The sequence below is a fragment of the Equus caballus genome, chromosome 26 (assembly GCF_041296265.1).
Source record: "Equus caballus isolate H_3958 breed thoroughbred chromosome 26, TB-T2T, whole genome shotgun sequence".
Classification (NCBI taxonomy): Eukaryota; Metazoa; Chordata; class Mammalia; order Perissodactyla; family Equidae; genus Equus; species Equus caballus.
In genome coordinates, this window is record NC_091709.1 from 22,770,868 (window position 1) to 22,797,008 (window position 26,141).

The following is a 26,141-nucleotide window of genomic DNA, read 5'->3' on the forward strand; positions in this document are numbered from 1 at the left end:
CAAAGTACATTTATGTGGATTATAGCTATTGATCTTTACTGTATTACAAATTAAAACTGGGAAAATTTTGAAGTGTTTATTAATTTATTAAAATAAAAATAACAGATTTTATGTTAACATAAATAATACATTTTTATTAAAAATAGTGCTATGTTCCAAAACAATATATTATTGAGAAGAGAGGCATTTACATTTTTATAAATATTTTTATCGGCTGGCTTAATTATTTGGCTGTATTTGCATATCTGCTTTTGTATTCAATCTGTTGTGAAGTCATATATAAAGTAGCTTCTGGAAAACTACTATAATCTCACGAGAAAATGAGAGTCAAATGGCAGATAACATGCTGGTATCACTATGGAAAGAGTTTTGACCTGTGGATCCCTGTAAAGGTCTCCTGGACCCTGAAATAACACTTTGAGAGCAGCTGAAGAAGAGAGCCCCAAACTGGCATGTTGCAGACCTCACTTCTATTTGTGGTGCTATCATCAGCCAGATTTTTCACTTTGGGTTGAAAAAGCTCATCTGCAAAATGAAGATATTGGATAGATTATCTCTAAGATCACTTCAGTGCTCTCGTTGTCCTCAAAAACCACTGTCATCATCCTGTTAATCCAGACCCACAAATATATTTTTATATATGAGATTATAATTATGATTAAGGTAAAGAAAGAAGTTAAGTAAAAATTGATATGTTATACACTCATCATTATTTCTCTGTGGATGTTTATTTGGACTCTGGTGTAGATACAGCTTGTTTTACTGGAGTAGTGAAGACAAGTGGGTAATCTCTACCTCCTTAAACCACTGAGGCAATCCTCAGGAAGTGGATGATTCCCATTCCCCCTGCACTTGGGTCCTGGATATGAGCAGAGCTCTCTCTAGAATTAGTCATGCTTGTGTGCAAATCCCAGCTCTCCTATTTAGTGTTGTGTGCTATTAGTCAAGTAACACAACCTCTCTAAGCTTCATGTTTTTCAACTGTTAAAAGGTAATAATAGCTGGTGGGAATGCAAAATGGTACAGCCACTTTGGAAGATAGTTCAGTGGTTTCTTACCAAACTAAACGTACTCTTACCAAATGATCCAGCAATCGCACTCCTTGGTAGTTGAAAACTTATGTCCATACAAAAATCTGCACATGGATGTTTATAGTAGCTTTATTCATAATTGCCAAAACTTGGAAACAACCAAGATGTCCTTCAGTAGGTGAGTGGATAAACTAACTGTGATATGTACAGACAACGGAATATTACTCAGTGCTAAAAAGAAATGAGCTATCAAGCCATGAAAAGACATGAAGGAACTATAAATGGATATTACTAACTGAAAAGAGAAAAAGGCTACATAGTGTATGATTCCAACTACATGACACTCTGGAAAAGGTAAAACTATGGCTGTAGTAAAAAGATCAGAGGTTGCTGGAGGTTGGGAGCAGTGAGGGATGAATAGGCAAAGGATGGAGGATTTGGGAGGCAGTGAAAATACTCTGGATGGTACCATAATGATGGATGCATGTCATTATATATTTAACCGAATCCACACAATGTACAACACCAAGAGTAAACCTTAATGTAAACTATGGACTGGGTGATTATGATGTGTCAATGTAGGCTCATCAGTTGTAACAAATGTACCACTCTGGTGGGGGAATGTTGTTAATGGGAGAGGCCATGCAGGTGTGGGGGCAGGAGATATGTGGGAAATCTGCACATTCTCCTCAACTTTGTTGTGAATCTGAAACTGCTCTAAAAAGGTAAAGTCGCAATAAAATATTTTTTAATCCAAAAAAGTAATAATAGTCCCATCTTATGTGATTTTCTAAGAATTTCATGAGAGAATCCACATACAGCACTTAGCATAGCATAGTATCTAGCAAAAATTAAGCACTCAACAATTATAATGTTATTTTCACAGAAATTTCCTCCTATATCTCTTTTATTGCAATTGTTTAGTGTATTAGTATCATTATTATTATTTTCCATTTTAAATCTTCAATAACTTATTTTTTCAAGCATGATTATGCCCAATGTACTAAAGCTTTACCAGAAAGCAAATGAAAAAAAGCACAGAAATATTTACAGTCACACTGCCAAGGAATAACCACTCAATATTTTGATGTGTACTTCTAGCCATTTTTATTTTATGTTTATATTTATTTTTAAATAGTATTTTATTATACTTAAAGATTTTATAGTCTGACTCTCTCTCTTATTAATGTATCAACAATTTTCCATGCCAGGAAATTCTACTAAGATGAGGTTGTTATGCTCTTAATTGAAATATATAATGAAAGTATTCATAATTTACTTAATTATTTTCCAGCTTATATAGGTAAATTATTCCTGGTTTCTTACTATTGTGATAAACATATCATTGTTGACTGATTCTAATACATATTTCTCATCTCCTGTAGAATTCCTTTGAGTATGGCAGGGACTTAAATACAAATATAGTAGCATTCAAATACTTGGCCTTCTGTCAGTTTATATCAAATTATTTCTTAGGGCTCAGTTTTAAGTGTCATTGTGGTCTCACCCTAAACTCTGTCCCTGAGTGATCACATCTATTCCATTAGTTTTATTGTCTCCAAAATTTATATATGCAGCCCTGAACTTTCTTCTGAGATCCAGACTCATATATCCATCTCCTCCTTCTTGATATTCCTATTTGGATGAATCATAAGCTTTTAAAATGTAACATGTCCAAAACTGACTCTTCATTTTCCTCTTCCCTTAAATCTTTTCCTCCTTCATTTTTCCTTCCCATAAATAACAGCAAAAATTTCCTCTAAGTTACTAAAGTCAAGAACATGGAAATCACTTTTGGTTCCTACCTTTCTCTCTTCCTATAATCAATCCATCTTAAGTTGTCTAACGCGATCACTTTTCTGTATGTCGTTGCTTGTTACTAAGAGAAGCTTCTCTGTCATCTTTACAGAACGAAGGGATTTAGCGTCATACAGTCCAAGGTCTGTAATTGTACTTCCTTTTACCTAATGTCATTTTCTTTTGGAAGTATTCTTAAAAGTTTACAGATGATAAGAATTTTATTTTCATGCACTATAGGGATATCTAATTTAAGTAAGCAGATCTATTGTCAAAAGGTTGGAAATATTTGCAAATAATTAAAGAAATAGAAGCAGATTTGGCATGGCTTAGAGGGCAAAGGGTCTTACTTTGATATCAATGTTTATTTGAAAGAGCCTGAATGTATTGACATAAGAAAATAGATGGAATGGAAATGATCTGCTGGCTGGTATGAAGCTTCATGACCTTCTATTAACTACTATTCAATAAATCTGTAAAAGTCTATAATTTTCTTTCTTTTATATGGAAAAAATAGGTAGAAATATTCTTTAACCTTAAACTCTATGCCCCCTGCTTCCATAGCTTATACACTCTAATCCGGTCTAAATATCCAAGGCTTAATGTTAGCAAAAGTGAAATAATATGGAAGGAAGAGGCAACATAAAAATTCCCCAGCTTGACCAAAACTTTGGTAAGATTCTTTCGTTGTGTGGATGTTAAATATTTTCTGAGAAAACAAATTGGTATACCCTTGTCTTCCTCGAGAGGGGATTAACAAACTATATTACATGATTTCTTAAATTTATGGGAGATAAGTAAAAAACTGAATTTTTATGCTTTAAATGTGTTGTGTCTTAAAGAAAAAGAATTCTCTGCATATTCAGGAAATGTCACACTATACAGCTAAGGTTGATTTCTGGACATCAAATAATACTTTAAAATGATCATTAATCTAATAACTAATAGTCATTAACTGGGCTAGTGAAAGCTTCTTCAAAATATTTATTATTTGGCAAATAAATATGAGAGAATCATAAGCTTCCTCATTTGTGTAATATTCCTTTTAATCACAGTAAATCTTTCAATGAATTAGATTGGTTTGTTAATTTTGGCTTAAAGAAATTATGCGTCTTCTCTTATCACAACAAAGAATATATCATATCAGTTAGCTTTTAAGGTATCACAAACTGCCTCAAAGCTTAGTGGTTTTTAACAATAATTTTATTATTTCATATGAAATAATGAATTAGCTGAGTGGTTTTTCTTGTCTGGGCTGTCTCAGCTGAAGCTGGTTGGTCTAGGATGGTCTCAGGCAGTTGGTTCAATGTCACCTGAAGTGATGGAGATAATTTGGCTATCATCATCCAACAGGCTAGCCTGGGATTGTTCACATTGTAATTGCAGAGTTCCAAGAACAGCAAATGAGAGCAAGTTCCAATATGCAAGTCATTAAGAGCCTCTGTTTGTGTCATATTTTTAATATCTCACTGGCCAAAGCAAGTCACATGACCAAGCCCAGATCCAAGAACAGGATTCAAGAAATAGACTCTACCTCTTGATGCAAAGAGCTATAAAATCACATTGCAAAGAGATGTGCTAAAGAGATGAAAAATTCGTAGCAATATTTGCAATCTACCATAGATTGCCTTCCGGCCACAAATTATTCTTCCTGTGTGAAAATATGTTCACCCTTCCCAGATACTGAAAATCTCATTCAATTATGCCATTCATGACATCTGGCTTGAAGTTCAGGTTCTCAGGATCTGCTTCTAGTCTAGATGTAGATGTGGCTCATTGGATGCAGCTGCTTTTCATCCAGACAACTGTGAACTAAAAGCAGAAGTTATCTGCTGACATCAACCTAATATAAAAGGATGAGATAGGAACAAGTTAACTGCAATAGTTGCCTCTAATCAAAAAGGAGAGGATGGAAGGCATAGAGCAGTCATTGGTCTGTACCAATTCTGAAATCCATCCAGGCATATGTTAAAATCTTCTCCTAATCTGAGTCTGAAAATGCTCCTTAATTAGAGTCCATTTCTGCTCCCTGACAGTGATTTGCTTGTCCACTATTCTCTGAGTCTCTTGGCTCCACCTCTAGGATTTTCATCTCTTTACGTGGGAAATAGCTGTGATTCTCATTCTGATTTCTATCCCTTCAATGTGAGAAGCCCAGAATCTTACTTCTTTTTGAACTACTGCAATCCCTTTTAGTCCAAGTTGACATTTCTTTTGTTAGTATAAATGTCTTAAAAACTTCATGGATCACCTATAAATCTAATTCACATCTACGCTATGTAATTCCTAAAATTCTCAACTCCTAGAATTCACATCCAATTCTTTTCAAGATAGGCCTCTCTCTCCTTTGGATGTGGCAGGATGCTGTGAAAAAAAAAAATTTCCTTAGGATTATTAGGAGCCTATTATCTTGCTGAGGGCTCTTATGTCTAACTTAGAACTTTTAGAGGTTATTAAAAAGGGTCTTCTAACCACACCCTTGATTTTTATCTTTACATTAAGGCCATTTCCTACTTTGTGAATTTTTAACAGTTTGAGAGACTGAAGAAAAACACAATTTTATTTTTAGCCCAGCAAGTCCTGGATGATTTTTATTTCTTCTAAAATCTTGCAAACAGCACAGCACATTTTTAAACTCCTCTCTCTCTTTCCATATCTTACCATATGCAGTGAAAAGAAATCAGTTGACACTGTCAGCACTCTGTCTGAAAATCTCCTTAGATAGATCCATAAATTCTTTAGGTACATTTTCTATCATTCAAGTTCCTGTAGATAAAACTTTTGCCAAATGTTCCATATGACAAACCTGGTTCACCAGTTTTCCAGTCTTTACCAACAGTTGTTTAATTTTTTTTTTAGCCTCCATCCATAGCCTGAATCTAAAGCCAATGCCATATATTTTAGATTTTGTTATGGCAACAAAACCTAAAGTGGGCAACGCTCACTTTCAGGTACCAGGTTTGCATCAGTAAGCTTTTACTGTGTTAAGTAAAAAATTTGCTTTAAACAATAAACATTTATTATTTTTTAAGATTCTGTGGTTTGCCTGCCTGGTTCTTCTCCTCTAGGCTAGCTGTCTAGTGCTAGAAGTCTTTTTAGATAGGCTAATTTATATATCTGGCAGTAGGTTTAATATCAGTTGGGGTAATGGGGTGACTTTGGCACATGTCTCTCGTCATCCAACACATTAAAAGATGGACTCATTCAGTCATGGCAGAACACTCAAGAGCAGCAAGAGAACTTCCCAATGTGCGATGTTTTTCCAACCTCATCTTATGTCATCTGTGATAAATCCATTTGCCCGGAGCAAGACACATGACAAAGCCCAGATTCAAGAGTAGAGCTGCAAAGTCACATTACAAAGGGCAGCATGCATAAAGGAGTAGAAAAATTTCTGGCTATTTTTGCATTCTATAACAGCAAGCATATATTATGTAAAACTTAGGTAGAATTTTTTTATGACAAGTCTCATTATCTAGAGTTTGCTAAATTTCCTATGCTAGGTTTATGGGAAAGATCAATTATTATAATTTTCATAAATTATTTAAGGATATGAGAATATAAACATGTGTTAACTAAATTGAATTATAAATATTGATGTCTTTTAAACAATCTTCTTGTGAACTGGAGACAGCGTTGCAAATCATGTGAACTTAGTTACTACACCTACCCTATCTTGATAAAATAATAAAAGGTTATCTCTTTTACAAAGATTTGATATCAATTTTGTTTGTGTTTCTCTGTAGGACCAATTTAAATGTAATTTCTAAGATCCTTAATTGACTTTAAGACCTTGGGCTAGTATTAAATCAAGTTAATGAATGAATAATCTTTCTAACTAAAGTGGAAAGTTTAAAAAGTTATATGTATCATTTTATAATATGCTAATATGTTAGTATTTTAAAGCTAAAGGTGAAAGCTTTAATTTTTCATCTAACCACATATTTATTTAAATTTATGTACACATATCTAAATCATTAGATAAATAAAGCTTTGACATGATAAGAGTAAAGGATTGATAATTCAAAATTAGTCTTGAAGTATATAAACTTTTCTTTAAAGAGGATAATGAAGAGAGTGACATCAGCATCATAACAGAGTGACTTGTTCCCTTTATCTCCCCCTCTAAGTTATGACGAGTCAGACATCTATTGACTAACAAAGGGTTCCCTGCACAGCACATGAGAATGCCTGAGACATCCTTGCACTTATACATCTGAAGTAACAGGTGGCACCTGTGACCTGAAGCTCAGGAATCACAGTGGAACCAGTGACTCAGCCTCCAGTGGCAGCACGCCCAACTGGCTCCACCAGCATTGGGAGCTGCATACAAGACCCTGGGCCCTGGGAATTCACAGTGACACCTATGAACCCAGCACATCTGACAGCAGTGCTGCCAGCATCCCCAGATAACCCAGAAGCAGCAGTGCAGGTGATACACAGGGCAGCAGCACCCAAGCCTGTGGAGAGCCTGCAGAGAGTCAGTGGGGGGACATGAGACCCAGGTGACCCCAGAAGCAACAGAAGTGCTTGCAGCCCGGTGATGCTGGTGGCAACACCTGAAATTGCAACAATATCAGAAGCAGCAAGGCACCAGCAACATCAAAGGCATAAGTGGCACAAGCAGCACAAGGTGGGCATTGACAACTCCTCTGGCAGAGATAGTGGAGGGTAAAAGGTACAGGTTCTCAAATACAACCAAAATCAGCTCAGAACCAAAGTAACCAAAGCTTTACCCAAAAAAGACAGGTGTTTGTTACCACAAATCCACCAGCAGAGGACCAACTCATCAAACACTATGAACAGCTACAGTAACATGGCAGAACAGAAAGAAAATGGCAACTCTCCAGAATTCAAACATGAAGTCACAGGAGATTGCAATCTAACTGAGAATTCAAAATAGCTGCCATGAAGAAAGTTAATGAGTTACAAGAAAACTCAGAAAGACAGTTCAATGACCTCAGGAATAAAATTAATGAATAGAAAGAATACTTCCCCAAAGAGACTGACACTATAAAAATTAAAAAAAAAAAAAAAGCCAAACATAAATTCTGGAGGTGAAGAACAGAATTAATAAGGTGAAAAATGAAGTAGAAAGTCTTGAAAATAGAGCAGACCATATGGAAAAGAGAATTAGTGAGCTCAAGAATAGAAATCTAGAAGTGATTCAGGTGGAAGAGGCAAGAGAGCTAACATTTTTCTAAAAATGAAGAAATTCTGCAAGAACTATCTCACTCAATTAGGAAAAGCAACGTAAGGATAATATGTATCCCAGAAGGAGAAGAGAGGAAGAAAAGAGCAGAGAGCTTATTCAAAGAAATAATAGCTAAGAAATTCCCAAACCCAGGGAAGTAACTGGATATATAAGTACCTGAAAATAATAGAACTTCTAATTATCTCAATGCAAAAAGACCTTCTCCAAGGCATATTATATTAAAACTATCAAAAGTCAATGACAAAGAAAAAATATTAAAGATGCAAGAGAGAAGAAAATAACCTACAAAGGAATTCCTATCAGGCTATCAGCAGATTTCTCAGCAGAAACTTTACAGCCTAGGAGAGAGTACAATGATATATTCAAAATATTGAAAGACAAAAACTACTAGCCAAGAATATTCTATGTGGCAAAATTATCCTTCGGATATGAAGGAGAAACAAAGTCTTTCCCAGACAAACAAAAGCTGAGAGAGTTCATCGCCACTAGACCTGTCTTACAAGAATGTTGAAAGGAGCCCTCCTACCAGAGACAAAAAGGCAAGGGTTTACAAAGCTTTGAGCAAGGAGATAAACAGAAAGACATAATCAGAAAATTGCAACTCTATATCGGAGTAGATTAGTAAACACAAATTATAACATCAAGGCTAAAGGGAAAGAAAGCATCAAAAATAACCATAATCACTTCAATTTGGCCACAAACTCATGACGCAAAAAAGGATACTTTGTGACAACAAAGCATAGATGGGGAAAAGGAAAAGGACAGAACCTGCATAGGATAATGGAGATAAGAGGCTATTAGAAAAAGGACTGTCTCACGGTAACCACAAATCGAAAAATCAGAGCAGAGTCACAAATCATAAACAAAAAGGAAACTGAGAAAAACATCATAGGAAACCACCAAACTAAAATGGCAACAGAAATACAAGGGGAAAGAAACAATGGAAATATAGAACAACCAGAAAACAAAAGATAAAATGACAGTATTAAGCCCTCATATATGAATAATCACTCTTAAATGTTAATGGATTGAATTCACCAATCAAAAGACAGAGTGGCTGGATACATTAAAAAGCAAGACTCAATAATATGCTGCCTCCAGTAGACCTATCTCAGCTCTAAAGACAAATATAGGCTCAAAATAAAGGGATGGAAGATGATACTCCAAGAAAATGGCAACCAAAAGAAAACAGGTGTAGCCATAATTATATAAAATAAAATAGACTTCAAGCTGAAAAAGAAAACAAAAGACAAAGATGGACATTATATAATGAAAAAAGGGACATTCTACCAAGAAGACATAACACTTGTTAATATATATGCACCTAAGATAGGAGCAACAAAGTGTAGAAATCAATTATTAACAAGCCTAAAGGGAGAAACTGACACCTACACAATAATAGTAGGGCACTTCAACACTGCACTTACATCAATGGATAAATCATCCAGATAGAAAGTCAACAAGGAAACAACGGTCTCAAATGAAACACCAGACCAGATGAACTTAATAGATATCTACAGAACATTCTATGCAAAAGCAGCAGAATACACACAAGTGCATGTGGAACATTCTCAAAGAGAGACCATATATTGGAAAACAAAATAAACCTCAATAAATTTAAGATTTAAATCATATCATGCATCTTTTCTGACCACAATGGTATGAAACTAGAAAACAACTACAAGAAGAAAGCTGGAAAAGTCACAAATATGTGGAGATTAAACAACATGCTACTGAACAACTGTTGGATCAATGAAGAAATCAGTGGAGAAATTAAAAAATACCTGGAGACAAATGAAAATGAAAACACAACATACCAAAACTTATTGGATGCAGCAAAAGGGGTACTAAGAGGGAAGTTTATAGTAATACAGGCCTACCTCAAAGAACAAGAAAAAGCTCAAATAAACAATCTAGCACTATACCTAAAAGAACTGGAAAAAGAAGAACAAACAAAGCCCTAAGTTAGTAGAAGAAAGGAAATAATAAAAACCTAAGAAAAATAAATGAAATAGAGACAAAAAGAATAGAAATGATCCATGAAACTAAGAGCTGGTTCTCAGAAAAGAGAAACAAATTGGTCAAAACATTAGCCAGACTCACAAACAAAAAAAGAAATAAGGCTCACGTAAACAAAATCAGAAATGAAAGAGGAGAAATTACAATGGATACCATAGAAATACAAAGGATTATAAGAGAATTTTATGAAAAACAATATGCCAACAAATTGGATAACCTAGAAGGAATGGATAAATTCTTAGAATCATACAACCAACCCAAAATTGAACTAAGAAGAAATAGAGAATCTGAATAGACCCATCACAGGTAAAAAGATTGAAACAGTACTCAAAAACCTCCCACAAAACGAAAGTCCAGGACCAGATGGCTTCTCTGGTCAATTCTACCAGACATTTCAAAGAGTTAATATCTATCCTTCTCAAACTCTTCTAAATACCTAAAGAGGATAGGACACTTCCTAGCTCATTTTACAAGACCAACATTACCCTAATACCAAAATCAGATGAAGACAACACAAAACAGGAAAATTACAGGTCAATATCACTGATGAACATAGATGCAAAATCCTCAACAAAATATTAGAAATTTGCTTACAACAATACATTAAAAGGATCAAACACTATCATCAAGTAAGATCTATTCCAGGGACACAGGGATGGTTCAACACCCTCAAATCAATCAGTGTGAAAGACCACATTAACACAATGAAGAATAGAAATCACATAATCATCTCAATAGGCACAGAGAAAGCATTCAACAAGATTCAACACCCATTTATGATAAAAACTCTCAATAAAATGGATATAGAAAGAAAATACCTCAACATAATAAAGGCAATATATGACAAAAACACAACCACCATCATGCTCAATCGTGAAAAACTAAAAGCTATTCCTCTAAGAACAGGAACAAGACAAGGATGCCCACTCTCACCACTCTTACTCAACATAGTATTGGAAGTCCTAGCCAGAGCAATTAGGCAAGAAAGAGAAATAAAAGGGATGCAAATTGGAAAGGAAGAAGTAAAACTGTCACTATTTGTGAATGACATGATTCTATATATAGAAAACCCTAAAGAATCTACCAAAAAACTATTAGAAATAATTAATGAGTACAGTAAAGTTGCAGGGTACAAAATCAACAAACACATATCAGTAGCATTTCTATATATTAACAATGAACTAGCAGAAAGAGAAATCAAGAATACAATCCTGTTTACAATCATAACAAAATAAAAATAAAATACCTAGGAATGAATTTAGCCAAGAAGATGAAGACCTATACACTGAAAACTATAAGACATTATTGAAACAAATTGAAGAAGACAAAAAGAAATGGAAAGATATTCTATGCTCGTGGATTGGAAGAATAAACACAGTTAAAATGTTCATATTACCTAAAGCAATCTACAGATTCAATGAATCCCAATCAGAATCCCAATGACATTCTTCATGGAAACAGAACAAAGAATGCTAAAATTTATGTGGAACAACAAAAGACCACAAATAGCTAAAGGAATCCCAAGGAAAAAGAACAAAGCTAGAGGCATCACACTCCCTGAATTTAAAATACACTATGAAGCTATAGTAATCGAAACAGCATGGTACTGGCACAAAAACAGACACACAGATCAATGGAACAGAATTAAGACCCCAGAAATAAACCCATATGTCTCTGGACAGCTAATTTTAAACAAAGGAGGCAAGAACATACAAATGGAGAAAGAAAAGTCTCTTTAATAAATGATGTTGGGAAAACTGAATGCCAAAGCTACATGCAAAAGAATGAAAGTAGACCATTATCTTACACCATACACAAAAATTAACTCAAAATGGATTAAAAACTTAAATGTAAGACCTGAAATCATAAAACGCCTAAAGAAAATATAGGCAATACACGCTTTGACATCGGTCTTAGCAGTATCTTTTTGAATACCATGTCAAGTCACACAAGGGAAAGAAAAGAAAAAATAAACAAATGGGACCACATCAAACTGAAAAGTTTCTGGACAGCAACAGAAACTATTAACAAAATGAAAAGACAACCCACTAATGGGGAGAAAATATTTGCAAATCATGTATCTGACAAGGAGTTAATTTCCAAAATATACAAAGAAGTCACACAATTCAACAACAACAGCAAAAACAACCTGATCAAAAAATGAACAAAGTGGGGCTGGCCCAGTGGCATAGTGGTTAAGTTCACACACTCCACTTCAGCAGCCCAGAGTTTGCAGGTTCGGATCCTGGGTGTGGACCTACACCCCACTCATTAAGCCATGCTGTGGTGGCGTCCCACATACAAAAAGTAAATAGAGGAAGATTGGTAACAGTGAGATGTTAGCTCACTGACAATCTTCCTCAAGCAAAAAGAGTAAGATTGGCAACAGAGGATAGCTCAGGGCCAATCTTCCTCACCAAAAAAAAAGAAAGCGTAGAGGATATGAACAGACATTTTTCCAAAGAAGATTACAGATGGCCAACAGACACACAAAAAGATGTTCAACATCACTAATTATTAGGGAAACGCAAATCATTCAAAACTACAATGAGATATCACCTCACATCCATCAGAATGGCTACTACTAAAACGGCAAGAAATAATAAGTGTTGGAGGGGAAGTGGAGAGAAAGGAACCTCATACACTGCTGGTGGGAGTGCAAACTGGTGCAACCACTATGGAAAACAGTATGAAAATTTCTCAAAGAATTAAAAATAGAACTACCACATTATCCAGCTATGCCACTTCTGGATATTTATCCAAAGAACATGAAAACACTAATTCAAAAAGCTATATGTACCCCTTTGTTCATTGCAGCATTATCACAATAGCCAAGGCTTGGGAACAATCTAAGTGTCCATCAATGGATGAACGGATAAAGGTGATGTGATATATATATATATGTTCATACTCACAAATATAATTGAATACTACTCATCCATTAAAAAAGACAAAATCGTGGCATTTGAGACAACCTGGATGGACCTTGAGGGTATTACGCTAAACAAAACAAGTCAGGCAGAGAAAGACAAGTACTGTATTATTTTACTCATATGTGGAAGATAAACAAACAAACATATAGATAAGGAGAACAGAGTGGTGGTTACCAGAGGGAAAACAGATAGGGGACAAGCAAAAGGAATAAAAGGGCACATATGTATGGTGATGGATGGAAATTAGACTTTTTGCGGTGAACACAATGCAGTCTATACAGAAGTCAAAATATAATGATGTACGCCTGAAATTGTTATATATTGGTTTATATGAACAATGTTATAAACCAATGTGACCCCAAGAAAATAATAAAACAGAAAAAAAAGAGATAATGAATTATTCTCTGTATTCTTCCTAGGTGGCAGAGTTTCCTTAACTCACCAGGATTCTCTCACCTGAGATTTTAAATTTTTTCATCATGCTTATGAATTATTTGATAATAAACAATAAAAGTTTCTTACTTCTGAAAGAACTAAAGTTACTTGATTATGTTGTCTTCTGCTATTATTTTAAAAATAATCAGGACTATAATAATTTACGTATAATTTATGCTCAAATCTTGATATAATGGTCAATGTTCTCTCATCAATCTTTTTGATATTGCATTTCCCAAACTCAGGTACTAAATTCAGAATTATAAAACTGTTTAGACATCTTTTACACCCTCACTCTCTTGTAGAATAACATTTTCTCACTTACTTTCTAAAAGAGAAGTGGCTAAGAATAGGTAGGTTTGGTATTCTCCATGTGTTAATTAGATCAACACCGTGGTATAAGAGAGAGCCACACTATTTGTCGAACTAACTGCACAGGAAGAGCTGTCAAGTCAAAAAGAGAAGCTGAGCTCGTCTGGGTCAATTATGTACAAGTAAGATATTATTAATATGAACATGTTTCCACAATCATATATGCTTTCAGGACAAATTGAAGCATTCTCCTGTTCATGTGCAAAGCCTGGCACAAGGTTGCTGGAACAAAGGGATTCTTTAAATATTTTTGTTCCTACATTTATAATACCCTTCTCAGCTGGTAGCACATAGAACACACATTTCACTAGATGCCTCAGAGGTTCTGCAGGTTTTTCAATGTTGTCAATGTTCATAATGCGTTTGTATACTCAGTGTAATCATTTACTTGATTCTCTCTAAGGAATTTAGAATTATGCCCAACTAGGAAATTCTGATCTCCTCAGTTCTCATATTTTTGGTGGCTTATAAAATTAATCAAGACCATTCAGTCTTATCATCAACAAGTGGTCTCTGCTTTTGCCCCAACCTTGGCCTAAAGGTCATGCTATATAAGCTGTACGAAAGAAATTATGTTTTTCTTTGTAACCACTGTATGGATAATAGTCTCAGTAAAGGATTGTATCAGCTATTATTGACCCTTGGTACTGCAAGGAATAGATGTATCTTTACAGGATTCTCGGTGTAAGTTGACATTGCCACCATAAGCAGATACCCGGCAGACCACAGCAGACGACTGCATCAGGGTTTCTTTGGTCCAGGAGCTAATGATTTCCTGTAAGCAGACTGCTAATCCAAGTTCTGATGTGACAGGTATTATTTATGCAAGACTAAATGACGCTGGTAAGGGGAGTCTAATTGAGATTTTTTTCATTGAAATATTGATAGTATTATTTATAATGTTCTAAATTCTGTGGTCATATAGAACAAATCCTTTTCTTTCTTTTTCATCTATATCTAACTCATTTTAATGAAATAATGTGTACAAACTGGAATGAAACACTTTTTAATTGTAACTTGTTCTAACTGACCACCCAGAATCCAAGAAAGATAGTCTATAAAAAATCTTAACATAGATTATAACCATATAATCAGTAAAGGATGATAATTATGTAGAATAAGAATGCATTTATACAATAATATAGATAATACATAATAATATATTAATTATATATAATAATATAATATATACAATATTATATATGTCATATATAATAATAATCCCTTTAATGATTACTTTTCATGGTATAATATAGTTATTTGTATAACTGTAGAACTATATAAGGTAGTTTCTACAGGATAGAATTGAATAAGCAAAATTTGTAAGAAAGATCACATATAAGGCAAATCTTATTTAATGAGTTCTAGCAAGTCCATAGTTAAATAAAAAGGATAGTGTGAAAATAATGCATACAAAATCTTTTTAAGAAATTCATCTGTACCCATTCCATGACTTATGAAGTCCTATCCTTGCATATTGTAAAGAATATCACTTCCTGGCAATCAGGAACATTGGCAAACTTGGGTGTATTTCCTTACAGTGAAATGTACTGCGGATGAAATCTCATAGAGGCAAATTGGATCGTTCTTGGTTCCACTTCTTGGATACATAAGGAGACAGGAGTAATAAAATTATTTCTGGCAAATAAATATGAATTTAAAAAATGTCACCATGGGTTTTATGAAGTTAGTAGGTAGAAGGAAATTCCCTCACCTTACTGTTGTATGGCTGTAGCTATGTCGAACGTTATAACAAAGATGTCTTCAAATACTTATCAATCCTCAAGTCTTGTTACACTTAACAAAATAAAGCAGTTCTATAGAGCAGTCCATAAAATTAATACTACTAAATCCAAAAATTGGGAAGCAAACTTTTCTAGTCAAACGTGTGCCTTAGGGGAAGAATCTGGTCACAAGGAGAACCTGGCCAGACTCTTTCCTACCTAAATTTCTTTAAAAATTTCAATCATTTCCAAGACATGGTTTCTGATTTAGAGATAGACCTTGGAAAGCAGAAGCTTTCTCTCATCAGCCAACACTACAAAGGTAGCTAAGAGCAGCAGGGTCATTCTAAAATCCTTCTTTCTTGAGACAGGCTTCCAATGAGAGAGAAAGAGTGTTGTTATACTAAAAAGCAGGAATTTCTAGTTTTGCTTTTTTGACAAAATTGACTCAAAAGTTATCTAATCAGAACTTTTTCTTTCTCTTTTTTCGTTTTTATTTTTTTTTTGCTGAGGAAGATTCACCCTGGGCTAACATCTGTCATCAATCTTCCTCTTTTTGCTTGAGGAAGATTCACCCCGAGCTAACATCTGTGCCAATCTTCCTCTATTTTGTATGTGGGTCACTGCCACAGCATGGCAGCCGATGAATGGTGTAGGTCTATGCTTGGGAACCAAACCCAGGCTGCCAAAGTGGAATGGGCCTAACTTAAACACTAGGCCACAGGGCCATTCCCACTAATCAGAATTTTTGATAGTCAAATAATAATTTGAACTATACATACAGCTTCTTCAATTATTCTGTAAGCCCAGCTGAAAGCTAGATGCCCTTGCATGACCTCATTACTAAAAGCTTCACTCAGCAATCAGAATTTTCTATGAGGATCTCTTATTTTCAATATGTAAAAATGATTATTTTAGTATAATGTTAGTGTCTCATTGTAGGTGTGTTTGTATACGTAAATATAAATATGGGTACAATTCTGACTATATGAAAATGAACATAGTCCAACATTTCTGCCCTGATGAATCTCCACTGCCAATCTTATCCCTTGTTTTAGGCAGAATAATGGTCCCCCAAAGATGTCCATGTCCCAGTCCCCATATCCTGTGAATATATTAGATCACATGAGAAGGAGAGTTCAGGCTGTAGATGGAATTAAGGTTGCTAATCAGCTGACCTCAAGATGAGGAGTTTTTCTGCGTTATCTGAGTGGGTCCAACGTAATCACAAGTGGGAGGAAGAAGAACCAGAGTCACGGCGATATTTGAAGATGCTACACTGCTGATTTTGAAGGTGAAAGGAGCAGCCATAAACCAAGGAATGCAGGCAGCCTCTAAAAGCTGGAAAAGGCAAGGAAATAGATTCCCTCTAAGAGACTCTGGAAAGGGTTACAGCCCTGAATTCTTGATTTCAGCCCATTGAGACCCATTTCAGACTTCTGACCTCAAGAACTGTAAGATAAATATGCATTGTTTTAAGAGCTAAATTTGTGGTAATTTGTTACATAGCTATAGAAAACTAATACACTCCCATATTTCTAGCAGTCATTAGAATAAAAGCCAAACTACTCCCCATGGCCTAAAAGGCATTGCGTAAACATGCCTCTCCTTCCTCTCTCACCTCATCTTACCACTCTTCTCTTTGGTTACTCTGCTCAACAGCATGGACATTCTCTCACTGCTTTGAAGTTGCCAAGTTCTACCTCAGGGCCTTTGCACTTGCCACTCTTTTGTCTAGAGTGCTCATCTCTCTGCTCTTTGTCAGACTGGCTCTTTCTCCTTTTTCAAGTCATGGGTTGAGTCACCTTCACAATTAGACCTCTGTGACCATCCTATTAAAGTAAATATCACACACACACACACACAGTTCTCCTTGTGTCTCTGTTATTCTTTTATTGCATTCATTTTTATTTGATGTTATCTTATTTAATTATTGATTTACCTTCATTTCTCACCCCCACTTGAATCTACACTCACAGAATTGCAGACAAACTTGTTCTCTGATGAATCCCCAGAATCTAAAATAGAATCCTGTACACATAAAAGCTCTATAATTATTGAAGGAAATAAATAGAGTGCTTCAGCAATACCAAATGGCTTGCAGTTCTCAGAAACATCGTGTTCATTCTTGCCTCTGTGCCTTTTGAAGATGCTGTTCACTGTTTTTGTTTTCTGTGCTTGTCTAGACAATTCCAAAGCCGTTTTTACACTTAATTTAAATAGGATCATCTTTGTGAAACTTTTGCTGACTGGTGGACTTCAGTCTTGTTTCAATTATTATCTATTACTGCATAACAAACTACCCTAAAACTTAGTGGCTTAAAACAATCATGGTTTATTCTTTCTCAAGTGTCTTGGTTTTATTAGGCTTAACTGAGTCATTCTTTGCTCCATGTGTAGTCAGTCACTGAGCATCATTCAGGTTGGAAGCTAGGATAGCTGGCCTTGGGCTAAAAGGGCAAATAAGACTTTACTCAAATGTCTGGTGAGTTGGCACATTTTCAGGTGGCCCCCCAATGTGGCTAGCAAGGGCCTTCTCACAGCATCCTGGTTTCTGGCTAGTTGCACTTCTTCTGTGACAGCTGGTTTCAAGAGAAACATGAAAGATACCAGGCCTCTTAAAATCTAGATCCAGAATGGAAGTGACATCATGACACTTCTGCCACATTCTGTTGGTCAATGCAAGTATCAAATCCAGCCCAAATTCAAAGGAAGCTGTGATGGTTAATTTTATGTGTCAACCTGAGCGGGCCGTTGGATGCCCAGATATTTGGTCAAACATTATTCCTGATGTTTTTGTGAGTGTGTTTTTGGATGAGATTAACACTTAAATGAGAAAAGCAGATTGAGCTTTCCAACATAGATGGGCTTCATCCTATCAGTTAAAGGTCTGAATAGAACCAAAATGTTGATCTTCTCATGAGTAAGAAAGGATTCTCCTTTCCCAACAGGTTTCAAAATGGGACATCAACCTTTTTTTCCTGCTTTCAGACTCAAACTGAAACATCAACTCTTCCTGGGTCTCAAGCCTGCTGGCCTTCATACTGGAAGGAAACTAGTAGCTCTCCTGGGTCTCTAGATTGCTGACACCCTGCAGATCTTGAGAATTGCCCAACACCATATGCATGTGAGCTATCCTATTAGTCCCGTTTCTCTGGAGAACCTTGACTAGTGCAGGAGGAGAAAGAGACTCCACTTCTTGAAGGATGGAACACCAAGTGTGTACAAGGGGGAAAGAAAATGAAAGTAGCCATCTTTGGAGATTACTTAAGATAAATGCCATCTCTGTAAAATGGCTTGCTCTTTTCTTTGAAGAGCCACAGCACCCTGTGCTCCTTGGTTAAGCCTTTCACTCATGCCCCTACAATTCTATTACTTGTCTATCTTTTCTACTGGACTTTAGTGCTTTAAAGGGAGGGATTGTGTCTCATTTATCACTATGGTCCTAAAACTCTTACGTCAACATATTATTTAGTGATACTTGTTGGATGAATGAATGAATGAATAAAAAATGTACCCTATATTCATGATTTTTTTAATTCTGAATTTTTATAAGCTTTATAATTCCCTCTCAACTTCTACTTACTTCCCTTAGCCTCTCCCTAACAAGTATACTACACTCTAGGACAGCATCCCCGCCTTTAAGATCTCCAAATAATCCAGAACATTATGGAACCAATGATATACAATTACTGCTGTGCAGTAACTGTCCTTTAATCGAGCAAAAGGAAGATAACCCAGTTCTAACTAACGTTATCCCATAGAACATTTGATAAGATAAATTTTAAATTATAAAATTGTTTTCATACTTAGCAATTCTAAAAATCACACTCTTTAAACAGATATAATTTAAAAATCTGTTTATGAAAGAATACCATACTCTTTCATACTGATTTCATGCTGAATGTGATCATTTTAATATCTGGAAATATTAAATATTCCAGAGCTGAGAACTCTCCTGTAGTATAAAGAAGACCTGGGTGTATACTTCTTAGAAAGATTGTGGCTGGGTTAACATCCTTCACTCCTACCTCACTCTCTCCCCTCATCTCTAACAAAGAAAAGACAATTTCAGAGCTTAGGAAGGGTCTAAACTTTGCTTTACCAAGGACAATACTGGCAACTTTCCAGAAACCTGGAGGCCATGGCTCATCTGCAAATCATGTACATATATTTGCATGAATTTTATTTTGATTAGTAGCCTCAACCCATGATGGTACTTAGGATGAATGAAGCATTTTACATACATGAATAAATGAAGATGATTTAGTAGTCTTACTGCTCATGGCTGTGTTTTCCCAGTTCCTCTAACTCTAACCGTCCTCATCCATCCCCTTCTTATTATTCCTTCTCTTTAAACAAGGGTGGGTGTTTTTTTTTCTTTTTTTAACATATTTGTTTTACATAGGTGGTGAGAACCAAGCTGTCCTGCTTTTGTGTTTTATTGACCCATTTAACCTAGCTCTCCTATGACCAAGGTCATTGTCATTTAGTGATTTTTGCAAAGTTTTTTATCTGAACTGGCAAAGATTGGCATCTTTTTTGGGCTGAATCAGTGGAGTATACAAAGCTTGATAACTGTGCAATTTTATTTTGAAGAGCTTGTCCCTAAAGTACTACATACACTGAAATACAACTTTAGGGACAAATATATTAAAAGTAGTATATAAAAGTGCTAAAAGTAGAGGCAAAGGAGAATTACCACTCTGCTAATAGCCTTTAATTTTTCCTAAACTTTAAAATCCCCCTGAATGTAAGCGTGTGTGTGTGTGTGTGTGTGTGTGTGTGTGACTGAGGTAGGATAAGTTAGTGGAGAACAATGCAAAGAGTCATTAGTTGCTCAGGGTAAAGAATGCTGATGATGGCATCAGACGACAGCTATCAGAAAAACGAGGAGAGGAAGACCGTGGCGTGTAGTGAAATCACAGGAAATTCTAGAGAGCATGGGAGGTGATGAAGTGGTGGTGACTAGTTTAAAGATCAACCATGTAGGTCTCTAAGCTTTATTTAAAAATCCATACTCATTTATTGCAGTTAATTACTTTAATAAAGAAAATGATTTCTCTCCATATATTCTATATGGACTTTCCCCAGAGAATGAAAGGCAGTCTATTTTAGATTTGGGGAAATATGATTTTTTTTCCTTACCCAGCTGCTGCATTTTGTGTTCTTTTCTTTTCCTCTTCTTTTCTCCCCCGTTTGATTCTCCTGCACTCTAACACACTCGGTCCTTTCTAGTGTTTCACTGTAGCCAAGTGTCTGACAAACAATAATACCTTCATTTTTGTATTAGTTATTACTAATAATAGTCCCTACTTTACTTACGAAAAACAATATTTATTCCTCCTATGTTTGGAGCAGTAGAAAACATGAAATTACTTCAGAACATAATTAATGTCTTACGTATATAAGTTATAAGGATGATAATATGGTCCTAACTATTTAAGATAAAAATTTATAAATACTGCAGAGAACTAAATTAATGTTCAAAATAATAGATATATTATTAGAAATAGTTCTTGAAGAATTCAGCTTAAAATGATTTTGGGAGTTGAATCGGTTACGATCAGAGAAGCAGAACTACATAGAATGAGGAATTTATTATAAGGATTAGATCTTACGCAATTATGGGAGCTGGCAAAGAAATCCATGGAAAGGCTTGTCTTCTGTGTTGGATGCTGTGTCTGAAGTCACCGTTGTTATCGCGGCCAGCAGTGGGAAGGAAAGCTGCCCTGGATAGAGTGGGGTAGAGTCAGGATAAACTGGAGTCCTTTCAGATGAACTGGAACCCATGAAGATAAGCTATAACACACATCTGATTTTCACAGCCTCAAACCTGGCATAAGTCACCTACAGTAGAACTTGGTGCCCTTTGCCACAGAGCTCCTAATGTACTTGCTCCAGAACTTGGACGTACTGGAGTGGAAGATCTAGTAGTTTCTGGAGGGCTCATCGGTCTGGCTGCTACTACATATCAACAGGGCGAGCTAGCAGACTCACAGCAACATGAGAAAGCTGCAGCAGTATCTGGTGCTCCACCTTGACTTTCAGAAAGTAGAGCCTGCTGATTCACTTCCACCTTCCAAATCTCACGCAAAGTTCTTTTGCGGCCCACCCTAACCTGGGATCATACCAGAAGGACATTTAGAGAAACATAGTTCCAGCTTAACCTAAATTGACACAGGAAAAAGGCACCACAGTCAACCTCTTGTATACTCTTCTTACATATGTACCTCTTTGAACCATATTCAACACCTGATTAAAGACAATATTCAAACCATGCTTCTGGTGAACATGATGAAATCTACCTTGTACAATTAATCACATGCTAAATCTCTCCCAAAAAGAAGACACAAGTTTCTTTATCCATCTTTGGATTCATTTCCATCCCTTGATTCCTGACACCATTAATTCTGCCTTTGGGGGGAAAAAAAAGTACCCTAGAAAAGGATTATAACACATCCTGGAAGACATTACTCCAGCCTCAGAAGGTGTTGCCATCCAGCTAATGCCATAATTGAATCATCAAAAGTCTATTTCATTATTTTACCAGGTAACCTGGTAAAGTTAATTAATTGTATGAGTATTAGCCTTTTGTCACACTTTATTTGCTGTAAAATGAAAGTCTCCTTTGGTGTAAACAAAGCACTGCCCCTTCCTTTAGGAAGAGGGCCTGTGTGATTGACTTGTTCCCAGGTGGCTGGCTGATCTTCTGGGATTGGTGCCATACTGGAGACTCAGTTTTCTTCTCTGCTGCTGGAAGGTTAGGCACTCAGAATGGCTGTTGCCATATTGATCTTGGTAAGTGAAAGTCCATGTTGCTGAGCCCATGCACAATAAGCATCCTTGCCAACATGTCTATTCTGTTTACAGCCATCAGGAAACGACATAGGGAAAGAGACTCACCGACATTCACAGAATGAGTCATCTTACCCACTGAGTCTCCTCAGTGAGTATGCACATGGGACACAAATATCTTCATACCTCGCTTCCATTCCTGTGCCTTTTCCTCAGACAGCCTTGTCACTAGTTTTCCAATCACATTCCTTTGAAGTCTCTGAGCATCTCTCCTTCTAGGCAAAAATGACAGCAAGTGTCCTACTTGAAGTTCTGCCTCCAGGTTTCGTTTCACCGCTGCTCCTCAAAGCCACCCCAGAGTATGGTTGTACTGCTTAGTCAGACACTATTGGGCAGTACCAGAATATAAAGCAGAACCACTGGCACTATAGAGTGAATGTTTGTGTTCCCACCAAATGCATATGTCGAAATCCTGACTCCGAAAGTGGTGGCATGAGGAGGTGAGGCCTATGGGAGGTGATTGGGTCATGAAGGCAGAGAAATGGAATTAGTTCTTTTATTACAAAGGACCAAGAGAGATCCCTCACCCCTTCTACCATGTGTGGACACAGTGAAAAGACAGCCCCCTATGAACCAGGAAGTGGAGCTTCACCCAACACTGAATCTCCTGGTGCCTTGATCTTGCATTTCCCAGCCTTTCAGAACTGTGAAAAATAAACATTTGTTGCATTTAAGTCACCCAGTCTATGGTATTTTGTTACAGCAGCCCGAATGGACTATGATAATTGGTAAACAAGGCCTAAAATTTTCTTCCTCAGTCTCTTGGTGGTAGGGAGGCCCCCATTAGGTATGAGGATGGATTGAAAAGAAAGGCAGGATTATCGGACATGGGCATCTGGACCAACTGCTCCTGCAACTTAATTGTGCCTCAAGGCACACTACAAATGCTTTTCTCATTCCAGAATATCTTGTGGAAATCCCTAATATCCTTCACATAGCTCCATTTTATTCTTTATAGAGGCTTTATTACGTATCATGACGTGGATATACCATACCTGACTCAGTTATTTCCCTATTCATAGTTACTCATTTTATTTTCAGTTTTGTCCTATAAGCACTGTTCAGATAAATATCCTTGAAGACATGTCCAAAAATGGTGCTTTTGGTTCTAGCAGATATATTTGAAAAAGGGATTATTGGGTAAAATAATGTACTATTTTAACTACTTATTGCCCAAAAAACCTTTTCAAAATAGGTGTAACATTTCACATTTCTATCAGAACTGTGGGTAAGCACCTTTTTTCCTGTATCTATTCCAACAATAGATGGATGCCAGTTTAATGTAATTTAATTAATATTTGTCTGACTACTGGTTAGTTCAATCATGCATTTTCATGTAATTAATATTTGGATTTGTTTTCTGTGAATTATCTACTTACGTGCTCTGCCTGAGATTTATTCATGATAGACCTTTTTCTTGTCAATTTTTAAAGTATTTTGGATATTATAGATATTAATCCTTTTGTCACCTGTTTCTAAATATCTTTTGTTCCCATCTATCTCTAATTATGTTTTCCTAATGAATTTTTATCAAAATTTTACATTTTAAGAGAAACAATTTTGCCTACTCTTTTATCTTATAGAGCTTCTGGTTTTCCAGTTAAGAATTCCTCCTCCTTGACTGCACGTGTATGACCATATATTCTTTTGAAATATTTTAACTGTTTGATTTTGTTTGCATAAGCTTTTTAATAAATCTAAAATTATTTTGTTTATGCGGTAAGAAAGGGGTCTGTTTTTATATAACTTCCACATGGGTATTGACTGTTACAGGATTATTTATTAAATAATTTATCTTATTTCTGCTAAATTGAATTGCCACTAAAATTAATTAAGAATATTGTATTAAATGTTTGTTTATAGTTGGGTCAATTTCTACATTCTACATTCTCTATTCTGTTGTGATTTATTTATTGATTCCTCCTCGATACCATATACTAATGTTAGTATAATACCTATTATTTTCACTACAGTGTTTTATTTTCATCAAGTGTATGATCTGATATGTAGAATGGCAAGTTTCCTTTTGCTGATCTTATTTATGATAGTTTTGTTGGCTAAAGTGTTTAGTCTCCATATAAACTTTAAGATTATTTTACCCAATTAAAATAAATCTATTATAATTCTTATGGGGATTAGATTTATATGTCAATTTAGGGACAACTGAAATTTTATTATACTTAGTCTTCCTATCCAAGAACATAGTATGCCTTTCCATTTGTTCAAACATGCTTTGGATGTTTGACAAGAAATTATGCTTATGATCGTACAAGTCCTATATGTTTCTTTTCAATGTATTCCTATGTATATATGTTTCTGCACCATTTTAATTGTAAACATTTAGTTTCATCTCACATCCTGACCCTTTGGTTTTCTGACTCCTCCAGTCTGGAAAGAACTATGTTTTTCCTTCATTCCAGCAGCTTTTATTGTGGGTATAGTTTACGAACACCCCGCTTCATCACCATCATGGCTCCTTTATTAATTTATATATATCTTCTTTGTGCCTAAGTTGCCTCATCTAAAAAAAATAAGAATAAAAACAGTGTTTACATTCATAAGTTTATTGTAAGTGATCCATGATATTATGTATGTAAATAATTTAGACTGTGCCTGGCACTTAGAAAGGGCTCAATACGTGTTAACTATCATCATCGTCATGATAATCATTTTATTTTCTCAAATTTAGTTTGAAATGGGGGTTATTCAACTTTTTATTCATGTATTTCTCATGTCTTTTTGCCTGATTGTGAGTTCTTAATTATAAAGGCTATTTTTTATGCTTTTGTAATATGAAAAGTACCAAGCACAGAATTCTGTGACTAGTGACTGATCTTTAAGTGTTGTATTTAATACATTTGGCTAGGGATATTAGGAATATTAGAAGGATGTTTAGATAAGGGTAGAGAAAATGATGTTTGTATTAGTGATATTACACTAAAATATATGCTCCATATATGCTTCTGTTTGGTTCATGGCAATAGCCCTAGCGTCTAGGGCAGTGCTTGGTCCAAAGTAAGGACTAAATAAATGTTGTTGAATAAATGATGGTGTGTGTTGTTTTGCAAGTTTGAGGCAGGAATTGGAAAATCACACCATGAATAATTGAATCTTTTTTTTTTTTTTTTTTTTGGTGAGGAAGACTGGGCTTTGCTAACATCTATGCCAATCTTTGTCCATTTTGTATGTGGGACACCACTACAGCATGGCCTGACAAGCAGTGTGTGGGTCTATGCTTTGGATCTGAACCCACAGACTTCAGACTACCAAAGCAGAGCACACAAACCTAACCACTACACCACCAGACTGGGCCCATAACTGAATCTTTTTTGAGGAGGCTACAAATCTCTCCCCTATTCCTCCTCGATACCATATACTAATGTTAGGGAATTGTATGCATAGGTAGAAATTGTAGTTGCTTCCCTCTGCAAGCTATATTCTTTTTAGACACATTGACACATACACACATACATGCACACAAAATCTTATGTGTGCAGTTCCATAGCAATGAGTAAAATAGATAAAAGCTTGTAACATTGCATTTCATCATGACAATTTATAACAAATGAGCGGCATGTGGTATCTTATTTAGAAAGTAGAGATTCCTGAGCTTAGAGATTTAAGAATAAGATTCAAGAAGGAGGTACAATTTGAACCAGCACTTGAGGGAATTTGAAGCCAAGAAGAAGAAGCAGAGAGTTCCTTTAGGTAAGAAAATAATTATATTAATAAAAAAATTGGAAGTGGAAATTGTCAT

The 26,141-nt window shown here is 35.7% G+C and overlaps 1 long non-coding RNA gene across 1 annotated transcript in view; it reads left to right on the forward strand.

The window, feature by feature from the left end:
* Positions 1 to 26,141, forward strand: part of LOC138920928 (uncharacterized) — a 158,563-nt gene that overhangs the window by 71,198 nt on the left and 61,224 nt on the right. The window lies entirely within an intron of this gene.